The sequence below is a fragment of the Ranitomeya imitator genome, chromosome 7 (genome assembly GCF_032444005.1).
Source record: "Ranitomeya imitator isolate aRanImi1 chromosome 7, aRanImi1.pri, whole genome shotgun sequence".
Classification (NCBI taxonomy): domain Eukaryota; kingdom Metazoa; phylum Chordata; class Amphibia; order Anura; family Dendrobatidae; genus Ranitomeya; species Ranitomeya imitator.
In genome coordinates this window covers 20,642,646-20,660,316 of record NC_091288.1, presented here as the reverse complement: position 1 = coordinate 20,660,316, position 17,671 = coordinate 20,642,646, and the positions used below count along the sequence as shown (strand labels likewise).

Genomic DNA, 17,671 nt, shown 5'->3' with positions numbered 1-17,671 from the left:
GTCGGTGGTTGTTACATCAATTGCAGAAATGTTTGGAATTAGCGACAAAATTGCTTATTATTGTTCCCATATCAATAGTTGGTATTTTTTTCTCTTTCCTTAAGCGGTAATTATAATTGCCATAATATATTCATATTTTAGATATAGAACATACAGTCCTTGACAGTAGGATGCACAATCTACCGCCTGATGCCCAAAATTTAGTCTTCCAGCTCAGCTCTCAAGGGCTACCAATAATTTCTCTAATTAATAATAATTAACCAGTAATCCTGGCTCTAATTATTTCCAAGACAGCTTGACTGTTGAGCCCTTAGGGCTCAGATTGGATCTTCCTCATCTTCGTTATCTCTATGTGGTCTGTTGATCTATGAAACCAACAGCTTGCAAAAAATAAATGTTTACTGGTTTCATTAGATTACAATTACGAATCGTAATTCCTTGAGGCCGTAGGAGATGGAGCAAGGTTGACTTTTCAATGACAAGTTCTTAATTTCCGGTTATAATTGGCTGCAATATTTCGCCCCAAAAAATGTATATTTTTTAAAAATTTCCAAATAATGTTATTGTGTAATAGGTTATTTAGATAATTTTTTTCATTGTCAGCAACGGGGTGTAGAATTACCCAGAAGCAATAGCTCCTCCACAGGGTAACTCCATTTATAATGCTTCATTATTCTGCTTATTTACTGTTTTTGGAAAATCAAAAATAATAATTGCTGTTACAGGACCCAAAAATTGGGAAAATAATTTTTAGTGAAAACTAAAGACCCATAAAACAGTAAGGGAGTATTCGCTTTGTCATGAGAAAAAGTGGGCACCATCTTCAGCGTAGAAAATTTTTTTTTACTGTGAGGTCTACACATCTTTTGTAAATGAGGTTTTTTAAATATTTTTCAAAACCAGACTATTGTATTTCTATTGTTTTTGCTTAGTTTGAATCAACACAACATAAATATTTTGGAATAAATGAAAGAGGTGTTCCATAAAAAAACATGTAAAACCTCTGCATAGTCGTGTGGATTTTCAGATACCTTGGGGCATTTGTATTAAGGTTGTGTAACTTCTAGACAGTGTAAACTTAGACCATACAGTCTTCAGTTGTGTCAAATGTAAACAATCAGTAGATTTAGTTTCCAGTACCATCTCTATGCTGATGACACCCAATTATACACTTCTCCTGATCTCACGCCTGCCTTTTTAGAAAACACCAATGATTGTCTTACCGCTGTCTCTAACATCATGTCCTCCCTCTATCTGAAACTGAACCTGTCAAAACTGAACTCCTCGTGTTCTCTCCCTCTTCTAACCTACCTTTGCCTGACATTGCCATCTCCGTGTGCGGTTCCATTACTCCCAAGCAACATGCCCGCTGCCTTGGGGTCATACTTGATTCCGAGCTTTCATTCACCCCCCACATCCGATCATTGTCTCTCTCTTCTTATCTGCATCTCAAAAACATTTCTAGAATTCGCCTTTATCTTACTTTAGACTCTGCAAAAACTCTTACTGTCTCACTTATTCATTCTCGTCTGGACTATTGTAACTCTCTACTAATTGGCCTCCCTCTTACCAAACTCTCCCCGCTCCAATCTGTCCTGAATGCTGCAGCCAGGATCATATTCCTCACCAACCGTTACACCGATGCCTCTACCCTGTGCCAGTCATTACACTGGTTACCCATCCACTCCAGAATACAGTACAAAACTATTACCCTCGTTCACAAAGCACTCCACGGCTCAGCACCACCCTACATCTCCTCTCTGGTCTCAGTCTACCACCCTACCCGTGCCCTCCGCTCCGCTAATGACCTCAGGTTAGCATCCTCAATAATCAGAACCTCCCACTTCCATCTCCAAGACTTTTCACATGCTTTGCCAATTCTTTGGAATGCACTACCCCGGATAATATGATTAATTCCCAATCCCTACAGTTTTAAGCGTGCCCTAAAAACATAAAAACGCATTTGTTCAGACTGGCCTACCGCTGCAACGCATTAACCTAATTATCCCTTTGTGGCCCATTCATATAAGTTAAACCAAAATCAGGTTCCTCGCATCATGTTCTCATTCACTTTATGCAGTTAATAGCCCTCTGTGTCTGTACTGCTACATACTTAGGCTAGTAATAACTGGTTCATGCAGCTTTACATGAACACCCGAGCCTTACACTATGGCCGGTCCGAATAACTAAAGCAATTGTTACCATCCACCTCTCGTGTCTCCTTTTTTCCTCATAAATTCTAAGCTTGCGAGCAGCAGGGCCCTCACTCCTCTTGGTATCTGTTTTGAACTGTGATTTCTGTTATGCTGTAATGTCTATTGTCTGTACAAATCCCCTCTATAATTTGTAAAGCGCTGCGGAATATGTTGGCGCTATATAAATAAAATTATTATTATTATTATTATTAAATGTATCAAAGTTGTTCATGCTGTTTGATATATTGGTCTAATTTGAAGACCACCTAGTCTAAGGTCTCAATTCATCAATTCATTTTCACTGGAATTATGGTCCAAAACTGCTTGAAATGTAGCAAATTTTTAATGCATCTGGAAATTGCACAAAAAAATTGGTGCAACTTTTGGTATTTTTACTCCAATTATGGCCAACTTCACTGACTTTTTGAAAAGTGGGAGTAGCTTCTGACAAATTCATCATAACTTATGCCCCAAAGGTGGAAAAAATTGCTCAATAACGTACGCCAGCTGCAGTGGTCAGCCGTCAGCACTCCTGACCCCTAGCTACACGGTAATGGATTCTTGGACTGCAGACTTGTAAGTCCTCACATTGCATACTCTGTGCAAACTGTTTGGGAAATTCAAAGCGATGCAAGTAGAACTCAATTTTTATTTACTTTAAAAAGTTCTTTGAATGTTTTCTGCAAATGTGAACTAACTTTTCTTAACAATTTTACAACTGTGCAGTGTGTCGACGTTGTGTCGTCTTTGACTTTGGTATGCATGGGTCTTTTTGCTTCAATCAATGCTAACAGAATAAGGACAGCGTATTTCCCTTTAGGAGCAGCTGGAGTTCCTTAATTATGGGAATCATTAGGACCGTTTGTTCGTGTTTTCGCTTTGCTCACATGGGTTTTCAAGGAAACCATCCACACTTTTTGCTAAGATAAAAGCTTTTGCAGAGAGTCACAGTCAGCACAACTGCAAGGAGCAGGAAGTTTGTTATTTGCAAAGGTCTTTATTGCCTATGTATATTTTTGCCATTTTCCCAATTGTTCTATTGTTTATTCAGCCAAAGAGTTAATGCACAAAACAATTTACCAGCTCGATACGGTGAATACAGTGAATAACTGCACATAAGCGTGCCATACTTTGTATTCCATGATCAAATAAATATCTGTTTGGGGGAAGATTTTATAGAAACTAGTCCCATCGCGGGAGGTCAATTTTGGTAAATTTCTGACTCTTCTGCCAAATTAGAAATCCATTTGCTAAGTTCTGCAGGTGGTGTACCATTTATTTGAAATGCTAATGGCTCCTGGGGAGTTTTATCTACTCTAATCACTAATCTTCCTAATGCTCCACTGTGCAATTTTCCCATTTTTAGTCTTTTACAATGAATACATTAAAATGAACCAATTGCAATGCACACTACTGGATAGTGGCAATAAATCTATTGCAGTTATAATGTTTGCCTTTTATCTATGGTTAACATCAAGCTAGTGGTTTTTGTAGTAGTAAAAAGCAAAAAGAAAAAAAAATAAGATTATTGTAACTTTCTTGGCTGCATGATTAATAATAATAATAATAATAATAATAATAATAAATAAATTGTGAATAACGTTTCCTCTAAACTTTTTGGCCTTTTGCTTTCTTTTTTTTTTTTAACTTTTATTGAAATTTGAGTAAAGAAAATGTGTCCTAATGATGGGACAGCCTGAGTTTTACATAGGTAAAACTTTCTTGCATTTCAAGTAATTTTGTTTTTTTATTTCAAAACAAAGAAGTGAATTTTTTTTGCGACTTGCTTGTCACGGTTGCAGTACTCTTTGTGGCTACGGGACATGTATCATGGTAAATGTCACTGTGATCCTTTGCCTTATTTGTTATATTTTAGACGATTTTCAACCATTTTTTTCAAAACTTTTCAACCCCTTTAAATGCCCCAATACATGTTAAAGCTGACCAAATCCACCATATATGGAGGTGTATTGGGTCATCTTCATGCCAGGGAAAATAATTATTGGGAATTTCAAATTTCAAAGCCTGATATTTTCCTGTAAATTCCAAAGAATTGGCCCAGCAGACGAGACATTTTGGAGACAGGAGTGGGAGGTTCTGATTATTGAGGATGCTAACCTTAGGTCATTAGCAGAATGGAGGGCATGGGTAGGGTGGTAGACTGAGACAAAGGAGGAGATGTAGGGTGCTGCTGAGCCATGGAGTGCTTTGTGGGTGAGAGTGATAAGTTTATATTGAACTCTGGAATGGATGGGTAACCAGTGCAATGACTGGCACAAGGTAGAGTCATCAATGTAATGTTTGGTGAGGAATATGAGCCTGGCTGCAGAATTTAAGGCAGATTAGAGAGGGGAGAGTTTGGTAAGAGGGAGACTGATTTGTTGAGAGTTACAATAGTCCAGATGAGAATAAATAAGAGCAACACTAAGAGTTTTTGCAAAGTCAAAAGTAAGAAAAGGTCAAAATCTAGAAATATTTTTGAAGTGCAGATAAAAAGAGCAAGCCAGTGATCTGAAGGGGGGAGGTGAATGAAAGCTCTGAATCAATTATGACCTCATGACATCGAGCATGTTGCTGAGGAGTAATGATTGAACCACACACAGAAATGGCAATGTCAGGCATAGATAGGTAAGTGGAGGTTGATGGTACTGGAAAGCAAATCTACTGATTGTATGTCCAGTATACAAGGAGTAGAGGAGGGGGCCTAGGACTGATCCTTGAGGAACCCCAACAGATGAGAGGAGGAGGAACCAGCAAAAGATACAGTTAAGGATCGAACAGATAGGGAGAAGAACCAGGAGAGAACAGTGTCCTTGAGGCCGATGAAGTGGAGCATAGTGAGGAGGAGCTGATGATCTAGTGTCGAATGCTGCAGAGAGATTCAGGATAATTAGCATGGAGTAGTGACCATTAGATTTAGCTGTTAGTAGATCATTAGAGACTTTAGTGAGGGCAGTTTCAGGAGCGAGTAAAGAGCAGATACCGGATTGTAGAGGGTCAAGAAGAGAGTGATCTGAGAGATTGCGGATTAGACAAGAGTGGACCAAGCATTCCAGGAGCTTAGAGATGAACGGAAGATTAGAGACGGGTCTATAGTTAGCAGCACAGATTTGGTCAAGGGATGGTTTATAATGTAATGGATGTATGATGGAATGTTTAAATGAGGAGGGAAAGATACCGGAAGAGAGAGAGGTTGAATATTTTTGTTAGGTGAGAGGTGACAGCAGGGGAAAGTGAATGGAGGAGATGTGCGGGAATAGGTTCACTGGTACAAGTAGTAGGGCGAGAAGATGCAAGGAGCCTGATCACTTCTTCTTCCGTGACTGGTTCAAAGACAGAGAGTGAGCTAGATGCAGTGGGGGAAAGAAGACAGTGCATGGTATGAGGGGATTGGGAGAAAATTTCCTGTTGGATATGGTCAATTTTTTCTTTGAAACAATTGGCCAGATCATCAGCATGGAGATGCGTGGTTGGGGCCTGCACTCTTGGATTGAGTAGGGAATGAAAAGTATCAAAGAGACATTTCTTTTTTCTTTTTTTTTTTTATATAGCGCTAACATATTCCGCAGCGCTTTACAGTTTGCACACATTATCATCACTGTCCCCGATTGGGCTCACAATCTAGAATTCCTATCAGTATGTCTTTGGAATGTGAGAGGAAACCGGAGTGCCCGGAGGAAACCCACGCAAATACGGAGAGAACATACAAACTCTTTGCAGATGTTGTCCTGGGTGGGATTAGAACCCAGGACCCCAGCGCTGCAAGGCTGTAGTGCTAACCACTGCGCCACCGTGCTGCCGACATTTAGAATTATTGGATAGTGAGTTGATGAGAGTGTTGAAATAGATTTGTTTGAAGAGGTGAAGGGTAGAGTTGTATGTTTTAAGCATAAACTTCTAATGGATAAAATCTTCAGGCAGATTGAATTTTCTCCACAGGTTTTCTGAGGTTTTCTGAAGGACCAAACATATGTAGAGTGTATAATGCACAAAATAAAGAATGCAAATGACAGCTATATACTACAAGCCATCAAAATTACAGTCCCCCATGTGGTATAATTTTCTACACTTGACTCCTACATTTGCCCTTTTTGTAAGTTGCCTATTTTCTAAAAGCACATTCCTGTCTGGATTTTGAGTAGTTTCCATGGTAACGGGAGATTGGATCGCCCTGCATGGGCCATGTAAGGACAAAATATGATCTGTGAACTGCCGTTTGGATAATGGCAAAGGGTTGTGTAAATAACCTCACTTCTGAGACTTTTGTTTCAGCAGCAACATGCAGCAGGCTTAAAGAATAAAAGAAAATGTATCATTAAATAAAAAAGGCTTGATGTAGCAATGTCATATCTTCCACAAGTGTAACGGAGCGGAATGCGTCCTTAAAAGTGTCATTTTTAAATGTGACAAATGTGTGTATATCAATACAGGCTCTCATGGCGGACGTGTAATACTTCATTTATCCTGTTGGGGTGCTACAGACAAAGGACTCAATTTGCAGCTGATCTCTGGGTATCCGGTCAGCAGATCGTTTAGAGATCAGCTTGTTACTTGGGAGCTTTTTAACAACTAGAGATTTCTAAACTTCACAATTGCCAATGGCTGTATATTTTCTGCTGTGCATGTTTCTTCAGTAAGTTTCTGTAGTTTTGTCATTCCTAATCACAAAGAAGTTCATACAATTTGTTTCACCGTCGAACCCGTAAGGTAAAACATATCTGTTCTGTTAGAATGAGTTCCAATATTTCCTTTACAACACCCTTTGGAATTGTGCTGCGAGCATGCTCTGTGTACTGTGCCAAAGTCATTGTGTAACAAGGGGGCAAGGGGAGCTGTCAGTGTTGTAGGCATGCTCTATGATCTGTGCAGACATCATTGTGCAGTGAGGAGTAGAAGGTGACCTGTCAGTGTTGAAGGCATGCTCTATGACCTATCCAGATGTAATTGTGCATCAAGGAGTAGGTGAACAGTGATTTTTTTGAGCATGCTTTGTGACCTTCGCAGAGGTCATCCTGCAGCGAGAAGTAGGAGGGGAACTGTAAGTGTTGTAAGCATGTTCTATGACCTGTGCAAGTGACTGCTGTGGGCATGCTTTGTGGCCTGTGCAGACGTCATCCTGCAGCAAGAAGTAGGAAGGGAACTGTAAGTGTTGTAAGCATGTTCTATTACCTGTGCAGAGGTCATTGTGCAGAGACATGTGGGAGGTGAGCAGTGACTGCTGTGGGCATGCTTTGTGACCTGTGCAGTGTTGTAGGCATGCTCCATGACCTGTGCATACGTGATTGTGCAGAGACAAGTAGGAGGTGAGCTGTGACTACTGGCGGCATGCTTGCGATCTGTGCAGATGCAATTCTGCAGGGGGGGATTAGGAAGCGAGTTGTGAATCTAAGGCTACGTTCACATTGGCGTTCCGCCAATGTGCGTCGCTGTTGCGCCGGCGACGCAGCGGCGACGCAGCGGCGACGCGCCCCTATGTTTAACATAGGGGACGCGTGCGCGTTTTGGTGGCGTTTTTCGCCACGTGCGTCGTTTCCGACGCTAGCGTCGGACGCAAGAAAACGCTACATGTAGCATTTTCTGTGCGTCCGATTTTCGTCGGAAAACGACGCACGCGTCGCAAAACGCGCGCGTTTTTGCGCGCGTTTGCGCGCTTTTTAGCGTGCGTCGCGCGTTGCGTCGCCGACGCACGGCGGCGCAATGCTAATGTGAACGTAGCCTTATAAGAATGCTTCATGACCTGTAAAGAGATCATTCTGCAACAAGTGGTAGGATGTGAGATGCGAGTATTATGTAAATGGTCTATGACATATAATGAGGTAATTTTCAGTGAGTGGGAAGCGATGAACTGATTTCTGTGGTCATGCTTCATAACTAGTGCAGAGGTCATTGTGCATAAATGAAGAGGAGATGAACTGTGAGTCTTATGGGCAAGGTCAAAGAACGGTGAAGAGATCATTGTACATTGAACATAGAAATCACCTATTGTGAACAGTGGATCCCGTGTTATCTACTGTATATATAGGCATTGTCCGCAATCAATATCCTGCCTGAGATGGTAATGAGATGGCTGTGATCTCTACAGAACAGGAAGAATCGGCCTTTTATGAGGCCCAAAATGAAAACTGCAAGACTTCTGGAATTCCATTTAACATACAATGTAGTAAATGTATATTATGGACGGTAAGAACATCAAACTACATTTTATATCAAATTCACCTCGATGTAGTAGAATCTGGGTTATAGGAGTGGCTTTCTAGATGGCATGGACTTCCAAGACCCAAGGGGGTAACAAAATTAATGACTCAATGGGACTATTCAAGAATATTTTTTTTTCTTTTTTTTTACATTTTTTAGCAGTTTGGGTCACAACATGATGGTTGAAATAAACTACATAATAGTAAATACATACATAATAGTAAAAATAGTAAAAACATACATAATAGTAAAAGAATAAAAACTGAAAATGTAGGCCCCTTAAAAAATAGTGAGGAAAGAATGGTTGTAGATGACGAGGAAAAAGCTAACATATTAAACACCTTCTTCTCCACGGTATTCACGGTGGAAAATGAAATGCTAGGTGAAATCCCAAGAAACAATGAAAACCCTATATTAAGGGTCACCAATCTAACCCAAGAAGAGGTGCGAAACCGGCTAAATAAGATTAAAATAGATAAATCTCCGGGTCCGGATGGCATACACCCACGAGTACTAAGAGAACTAAGTAATGTAATAGATAAACCATTATTTCTTATTTTTAGGGACTCTATAGCGACAGGGTCTGTTCCGCAGGACTGGCGCATAGCAAATGTGGTGCCAATATTCAAAAAGGGCTCTAAAAGTGAACCTGGAAATTATAGGCCAGTAAGTCTAACCTCTATTGTTGGTAAAATATTTGAAGGGTTTCTGAGGGATGTTATTCTGGATTATCTCAATGAGAATAACTGTTTAACTCCATATTAGCATGGGTTTATGAGAAATCGCTCCTGTCAAACCAATCTAATCAGTTTTTATGAAGAGGTAAGCTATAGGCTGGACCACGGTGAGTCATTGGACGTGGTATATCTCGATTTTTCCAAAGCGTTTGATACCGTGCCACACAAGAGGTTGGTACACAAAATGAGAATGCTTGGTCTGGGGGAAAATGTGTGTAAATGGGTTAGTAACTGGCTTAGTGATAGAAAGCAGAGGGTGGTTATAAATGGTATAGTCTCTAACTGGGTCACTGTGACCAGTGGGGTACCGCAGGGGTCAGTATTGGGACCTGTTCTCTTCAACATATTCATTAATGATCTGGTAGAAGGTTTACACAGTAAAATATCGATATTTGCAGATGATACAAAACTATGTAAAGCAGTTAATACAAGAGAAGATAGTATTCTGCTACAGATGGATCTGGATAAGTTGGAAACTTGGGCTGAAAGGTGGCAGATGAGGTTTAACAATGATAAATGTAAGGTTATACACATGGGAAGAAGGAATCAATATCACCATTACACACTGAATGGGAAACCACTGGGTAAATCTGACAGGGAGAAGGACTTGGGGATCCTAGTTAATGATAAACTTACCTGGAGCAGCCAGTGCCAGGCAGCAGCTGCCAAGGCAAACAGGATCATGGGGTGCATTAAAAGAGGTCTGGATAGACATGATGAGAGCATTATACTGCCTCTGTACAAATCCCTAGTTAGACCGCACATGGAGTACTGTGTCCAGTTTTGGGCACCGGTGCTCAGGAAGGATATAATGGAACTAGAGAGAGTACAAAGGAGGGCAACAAAATTAATAAAGGGGATGGGAGAACTAAAATACCCAGATAGATTAGCGAAATTAGGATTATTTAGTCTAGAAAAAAGACGACTGAGGGGCGATCTAATAACCATGTATAAGTATATAAGGGGACAATACAAATATCTAGCTGAGGATCTGTTTATACCAAGGAAGGTGACGGGCACAAGGGGGCATTCTTTGCGTCTGCAGGAGAGAAGGTTTTTCCACCAAGATAGAAGAGGATTCTTTACTGTTAGGGCAGTGAGAATCTGGAATTGCTTGCCTGAGGAGGTGGTGATGGCGAACTCAGTCGAGGGGTTCAAGAGAGGCCTGGATGTCTTCCTGGAGCAGAACAATATTGTATCATACAATTATTAGGTTCTGTAGAAGGACGTAGATCTGGGGATTTATTATGATGGAATATAGGCTGAACTGGATGGACAAATGTCTTTTTTCGGCCTTACTAACTATGTTACTATGTTACTATGTAACCTCCCGAAGAAGGAAATAGCACTGCTATCTCAAAAATATCTGTTTAGATGTGAGAATATTTTTTTCATCTTTTCCCTTGAGCGTTGAGACACAACTACATTTAGTCACAAAAAAAGTTAATACACTTTGATGCAAAAGTGGCAATGCTGCAGTCTGTTCTCGCTCTGAGTTATCTCCTTTGCTCCATTTGAAACGATCTGGTTCCAGCTGCAGACAAGATAACCAGTTAATTAGTATCAACTGGTTCTTTAGAAACTGTGCTCTACGGGAGTCCAGCAAAGCAGACAGGTCTCACCCGATAAGTTTCTCGTTTTTCTTTACGCTGTTTGACCTCCCCCCCCCCCCTGCAGTCTCCTAGATAATTAGTGATAATATAGTCACTAATTTCTGCGGCCGGCAGCAGGTTTAACATTAAGATAGTTACATAGACAGAAGCGAAGCTCATGGGTCTAAATTTTGTTTCCATTTGATACCATAAACTCTTCATTGTTCGTTTTAGAAGTCCATGATTTTATTATAATAATAACAATAATTATTATTATTTCTTCTGAAGGTTTATGCAGAATTTGAGAGAAGAAAATCTATTGGAGCCTCTGTAAAAAAAAAAAAAAACATATAGATACAATATGGGCTCACAGTAAGCTATGCAAACTAACTTATGGATTTAGTTTTGTTCCAGACTTTACGTTTTTTAGAATATTAACATCTTTAAGATACATTTCTTTTTAGTTTAATAAATATATTTTGGGCTAAAAATTGTTTTTGAAATTAATTTCTGTCAAAATTTTCATACAACTTGCCCTTATTGCATTGTGAATGCACGGCTACAGAATAACTTAGCCGAGAATCCGTCATTGAGTTCATTCTGATAAGAGACTTTGTAACTCTTTTAACTCTGTTTTTTTTTAACTCCTCTGCATTGATTTCCAAACACCTACCACATCAAAGTTGACTTGGGCTTTGATGTGGTTGTAAACAAACACTGAGGAGCTTAGAAAAAAAACACAGAAAAGTCTTAAACTCTCCAGTGACAAGAAACTGACCGACGGATTTTCGAGCTGTTCAGTCATCAACTGGATGTAAAAGCCAAACGGTGCAAAATTTTTTAATGAAACCTAATTTCAAAGATGATTTTATGCCTAAGGCACATGCATTTATGTAAAGAAAATGACTCAAAAAGTGTCCATTTCCTTTAAATTGCAAGACATACATGAAAATTGGAAATATTACCGCTCGCTTTAGACGTTACATCACCAAATATTTTACTTTTCCTTTAATTGTGATTTACGGCAGAATCAGGCATAGATGTTCGGCTATCATCTTCTCGTTTCTTCCCCTCCGAGTGAACTCTTCTTCCCTTTGAGGTGAACATTAACAGTGTGGGAGTGAGAAACGGGATCGGAGCCAGATTGCTTTATTAGAATAGATTACAATATTTAAAGTTATTTAAATCTATTTAAATGAGATACTTAAAGCAATGCAATTTATTCTGCTTGTCTTCCTTCTTCAAGAGATTTTGCTGTGACAAATTCAGACCTTCCTGATTAGGTCGTTTTAAATCACTATCTTTACTCAGAGAAAATGTCATTCAGATCGCTCACACATGGAAAACTGTGCTGAAGGGAGAAAAAAATAGGACGTGAATATCAGTGATGTGTGGGGATGCATGAGCGTTTCTGTATATCACTGCTTCATGTGCAGCTGTTCTCACTATTAGTAGTTATCCCTCGCTCAACACAATTATTAATAATCATTTTCACAAAAATAAAGCTGAAAAAAACAACTTTACATTAGTTTTTCTTCCCTATGTCCAACTTTCATTCCCCTGCTGTCAGAATCAGTCTCCTTCCCCTTCTGGCAGCTTTCAATATAGTCTATTTTTCTCTGCTTTTTCAGCAATACTGTCGTTCAGCTGCAGAGTTTCTGATTCTTTCTTGACAAGCAAGGGCATAAAGCTGTTGCTTTCGGCTCCTCTGTAGAGGATTACTATGCAGAGACCTGGCTGAACGGTGAATGACTTGGCATGTGTCCACCAATGTATGTTGACTCTTTACTGTATCATTTTAAAATTAGCATTAGAGATGAGTAAAATGTTTTTAGGCAATTTGAATTGTAAGATTTAAAAAAAAAATAGAATTTATCTGGATTCAAATCACTTGAATCTAGAAAAATGGTGTCAGCAGGTCCACCATCTTGCTAAATTGAAGAAAGACCACATAGGTTAAAAAATGAAAAAATAAGACCTATCTCTCCTCAGTCCTCTGCTTGCTTGTTCTGATCCATTCTTCATTCACAGGCCACAAGTCTTCTTCATGGGTCAAAAAATGAGTCTCCTTCATGGATCCCATCAAAGTCTGTGGCACCTCCGTCACCCAATAGCAATATTTTGAGATCATGGCTCAACACTAGTCATGATGTTGTTTGATGACTAGACAAGTTGAAGACTGAGGAGTCAGAAGTATTACCGTACTTATTAAGAATGTTCTCACCCTATGTTTCTTATGTTCCCAGACGTCTGTAGAAATCCCAGAGCATATTAAGTCACATTCAATTTGCATAGAATAAATTTGACGCACATCAAATTTCCTGGCCAAATTTGAGCAAAATGCTGAGTTCAAATTTTGACATTACTAGTTAGTATGAAACATGTGTTAACAATTTGGTGTTAAATAAATATTGCCATCTTACCCATGAATGGAAATGTGGGATTCTTGGGGTCTTACCCATGAATTGAAATCTACGATTTTTGGGATCTTACCGATGAATGGCAATGAGAGATTAGTGGGGTCTTATCTCATGAATGGGAATGTGAGAATTATTGGGTTTTACCCAATGAATGGCAATGTGTGATTGCTGGGGTCTTTCCCACTGAATAGTAATTTGTGACTAGTGGGGTCTTACCCAATGTATAGCAATTTATGATAGGTATCTGGTCTTATCCATGGATGGGAATATATGATTGGTGAGGTTTCTTTCCATGAAGGTGAATGTTTGATTGGCGGATATTTACCCCATAAATGCGACATTAAGAAAACGAAGGGCTTACTCCATGAATGGGGTATAACGCATTTTGAGGAACTGGAACACCCGCCAGGGTCATGGGGGTACTCGATACCGGGTCTGGTACTTGAAGGGAGGTGTCACGGCGACGGCGACCCGGTTCGTGGCCCTGGGTGCCTATGTTAAGGGAAAGGTCTTTAAAGGGGTGTGTATGGCTTCCCACAGATGAAGCTGGGTCCCCAGAGCTCCTTTTGTAGTAGCGACAGGTGGTAGGTGGTGTAGAAAGAAAAGGAGGACACAGGGTTGCATTCTCTTTACTGTATGATTCAGGCAGCCACAGTCCAGGTTACCGGATCACAGGTGCTGGTGGTGGTCCGGCTGGCTTGGAAGCATCCCAGGAATCCCCCTAACCAGGTGGAGTTGGAAACCTTCTTTCTAGCACTGTGTTGTAGTCCCTTGCTGCCTTAGGCCTCTCACAAGGTCCTCACATTCTCTCTGTCCCCCTTTAGGTAGAACACTAACCCGTATGACAGGTAACTGCCATGGGGCATGAAGTTACCCCCACAACCTAGGTCTTCCGGCTACCATTACATGCGCTCAGCCTGGAGGAAGTTCATTCACAACTTCTCTCTCCAGCTCTTCACTTTGCCTTTGCTCCTTTCTCCTTTTAGTCTCTTTACAAGATGCTATGCTCTCTTTTTCCTTCCTAGTAGCTGCAGAATCACTTATCTGCACGCCCCAGCTTTCCTTCCTCCCTCTTCGCTCTCCTCTCACCAACTGTCTCTCTCCAACTCCTAGCAACTGCCTAGCAACTGACTCCTCCTCCTGACCAGAGAGAGGAGCTTCCCTGAAGTCGGGTGTAGCGCTCCCCCTTCTGGCCTGGAGTCAGAATGGTGTTGTATATGTTGAATACCTGTTAAAGGGATCATTCCTCAATCATGACATCTCTCTCCCCATGAGGAAAGCAATGCCACTGTAACAACTGGTCACCTGGGGTATTACAGAAACAATTTGCTGGAAAAAATATAGATGTTATTTAGCCCCTTCCCCTGCTAACCAAAGGTGTCCCAGGAGTTGAGCCACCAACAATAGCATATTCATGGCATATCTTAAGACAAGACTCTGAATGTATATTTCTAGGAAACCCTACTCTCACTCCATAGCTAGGCTATGAATGTGGGGCTATTAAAACAACATTTCTATGAATGTTTATATTGAGCCAGTACTCACACAAAGGGATTTCATCAGATAGCTCAAACTTGACTGCAGAGAAACATATGAAGACTCCAGAAGAAGTTTTATTTTGAAGCTGAACTATATATACATTCATATTTATATATACAATGGGGGAATAAGTATTTGATCCCTTGCTGATTTTGAAAGTTTCCAAACCGACAAAGACATTAACAGTCTATAATTTTAAGGGTAGGTTCATTTTAACATTGAGAGAAAGAATATAAAAAAAAATCCAGAAAATCACATTGTATAACTTATATAAATGTATTTGCATTTTGCAGTGAGAAATAAGTATTTGATCCCTCTGGCAAACAAGACTTAATACTTGGTGACAAAACCCTTTTTGGCAAGCACAGCAGTAAGACGTGTTTTGTAGCTGATGATGAGGTTTGCGCACAAGTCAGGAGGAATTTTGTTCCACTCCTCTTTGCAGATCATCTCTAAATCGTTAAGATTTTAAGGATGTCGCTTTGCAACTCGGAGCTTCAACTCCTTTGATAAGATACACAGCACATTAATCAAACCATGATTCACATGATTCATAGGATTATAAAATATAAGGACTGAAAGTTGTTACAGTATAAGTTCAGGGAAAAAAATATATATATGATGCATATACATAGTGTGAGTATGACGCTGTTTGAGGCTAATAAGCGCAACGTGAATTTTGACTCCCGATGTTCCGTCTGCCTCTTCTTCTTCTCTGCCCCCGTAAAGCTCGATTGTGGAAACAAAGAGAAAAGCTCCACATGGAGCCTCTTCTCTGTGGGAATCCTCCTGTTATTTTTCTATTAAAACATTGTCTCACTGAGAAACCCCCCTTGGCTACACCAGAGTTGGATGATAAATCTGCTTTTTGCTTTTTTTCTTTATGTAATGCACTTATGCATTGGTTTTATATTTATTTTACATATACTTTTTTGTTGTAGTAATCACTATTCATAACTAGATATTCTTTCACGTTTGTACTTTTATAAATCTTGTTTTGAAAATTATGTTTCTTATTAAAACTAAATAATAAAACAATTTAGTTATTTTATATTAGGAATATATAATAACTTGATGGTGGCCTGATTCTAACACATCGGGTATTCTAGAATGCACAGCCATGTAGTATATAGCACAGCCCACGTAGTATATAGCACAGCCATGTAGGATATAACACAGCCCACTCAGTATATAACACAGCCCACACAGTATATAACACAGCCACGTAGTATATAGCACAACCCACGTACTATATAGCACAGCTACGTAGTATATAACACAGCCCATGTAGTATATAGCATAGCCACATAATATATTGCACAGCCACGTTGTATATAATACAGCCCACGCAGTATATAACACAGCCCAGTATATAACACAGCCACGTAGTATATTGCACAGCCCACATAGTATGTAGCACAGGCACATAGTATATAGCACAGCCCACGCAGTATATAACAGTCATTGTAGTATATAACACAGACCACACAGTATATAACACAGGCCACGTAGTATATAGCAATGTGGGCACCATATCCCTGTTATAAAAAACAATTAAAAAAAAATAGTTATATATACTCACCTTCCATTGGACCCCAGATCCAGCCGAAGCCTTTACCGATGCTCCTCGCGATGCTCTGTTCCCAGTAATGCCTAGTGGCAATAACCCGTGATCATGTAGCGGTCTCACGAGGCCGCCACGTGATCTCGGGGCGTTGCCGCAATGCATTCTTGGGACCAGAGAGCGAGGAGCGGGAAAGGCTGCGACGGACTTCGGAAGGTGAGAATATAATGTTTTTTTTATTATTTTTAGCATTCTATGTTTTTACTATTGATGCTGCATAGGCAGCATCAATAGTAAAAAGTGAAGCGGTGTTTAATCCCGCCCCAATATCGCTGATTGGTCGCGGCCGGCCGCGACCAATCAGCAATCCAGGATTTCCGTTACAGACAGACGGAAGTTAGAAACAGACAGAAGTACCATTAGGTAATTATATATATAGAAAATAGGACTGCAAGACATGAAATAATGTAGCAACCCAACACTGTGGCCCAGCAAAACTTCAGTCATCCAGAAACTTTGTTTGAAACTCCTGAGCCTTAAAAGGGGTTGTCCAAATCTTTTTAAAATATAAATTGAAAGTATTACATTAAAAAAAGAATGCAATGAATGAGGAATAAGGTGGTTTAAAATCTGCTCTGCCAAAGGTTCCAAAATATGCAATCACACATTATCATTGTGGGTTTGTCCTGATGAAGAGGTTTGGAAACCTTGACAAACCCCAATCACTCCATCTGTGATCACATTTTTGGAACCTTGGGCAGCGCAGATTTTAAACCACTGTATTCCTCCTTCATTTAATTGTATCTCCTTGGTGGTCCTGCCGCAACCTTTTACATGTTTCAACAGTTGTTGTGACTGCCACAAGTCAACCCTGTCAGGTGAGCATACCTATAATATCTTATACCACTCGGCTATCAGATAAGACCCTATTTGCGCTTTTTTGTCTCTCCAGCTTTACAGTTTTTTTTTAAATTAAAAAGGAAAGGATACTCACCTATTGGATATCTACAATTTTCTACATATCAACATTTGTTCCCTGTTGGTCTCTTCACTTCCTCTCTCAGTGGGAAAAGTCATGTGGCCATGAACACATTCTGTCCATACCAGAAGAAACAAACTCTCTTCTGGCTAAGATTAAATAGCCAAATTAGTTCTCCTACTTTGCACTGATGAGACACAACACCAAGAAACATCATGTCTCCAAATTGAGATTCTGGTTTGGTTGGTTTTAGCGTAGGTCATGTGACAAAGCTTGTTAAAGGGTTCATATTCAATTTTAGGATCACTGCTTCCAGTAGGTGGCACTAGAGTTCAAGTTCTCTTCCTCCCTGGAGAGGCAATTTGTATATTTAATTTCCCAGAGGAGCATTGCATGGCGTATAAGCCTTCCCACTCTAGCATGCCAGGCCTAGCATGTCAGTCTTCGCAA

General features: G+C 40.0%; 1 protein-coding gene across 1 annotated transcript in view; it reads left to right on the top strand.

Moving 5' to 3' along the window:
- LRP1B (LDL receptor related protein 1B) overlaps positions 1–17,671 on the top strand; it is a 1,659,362-nt gene that overhangs the window by 1,149,976 nt on the left and 491,715 nt on the right. The window lies entirely within an intron of this gene.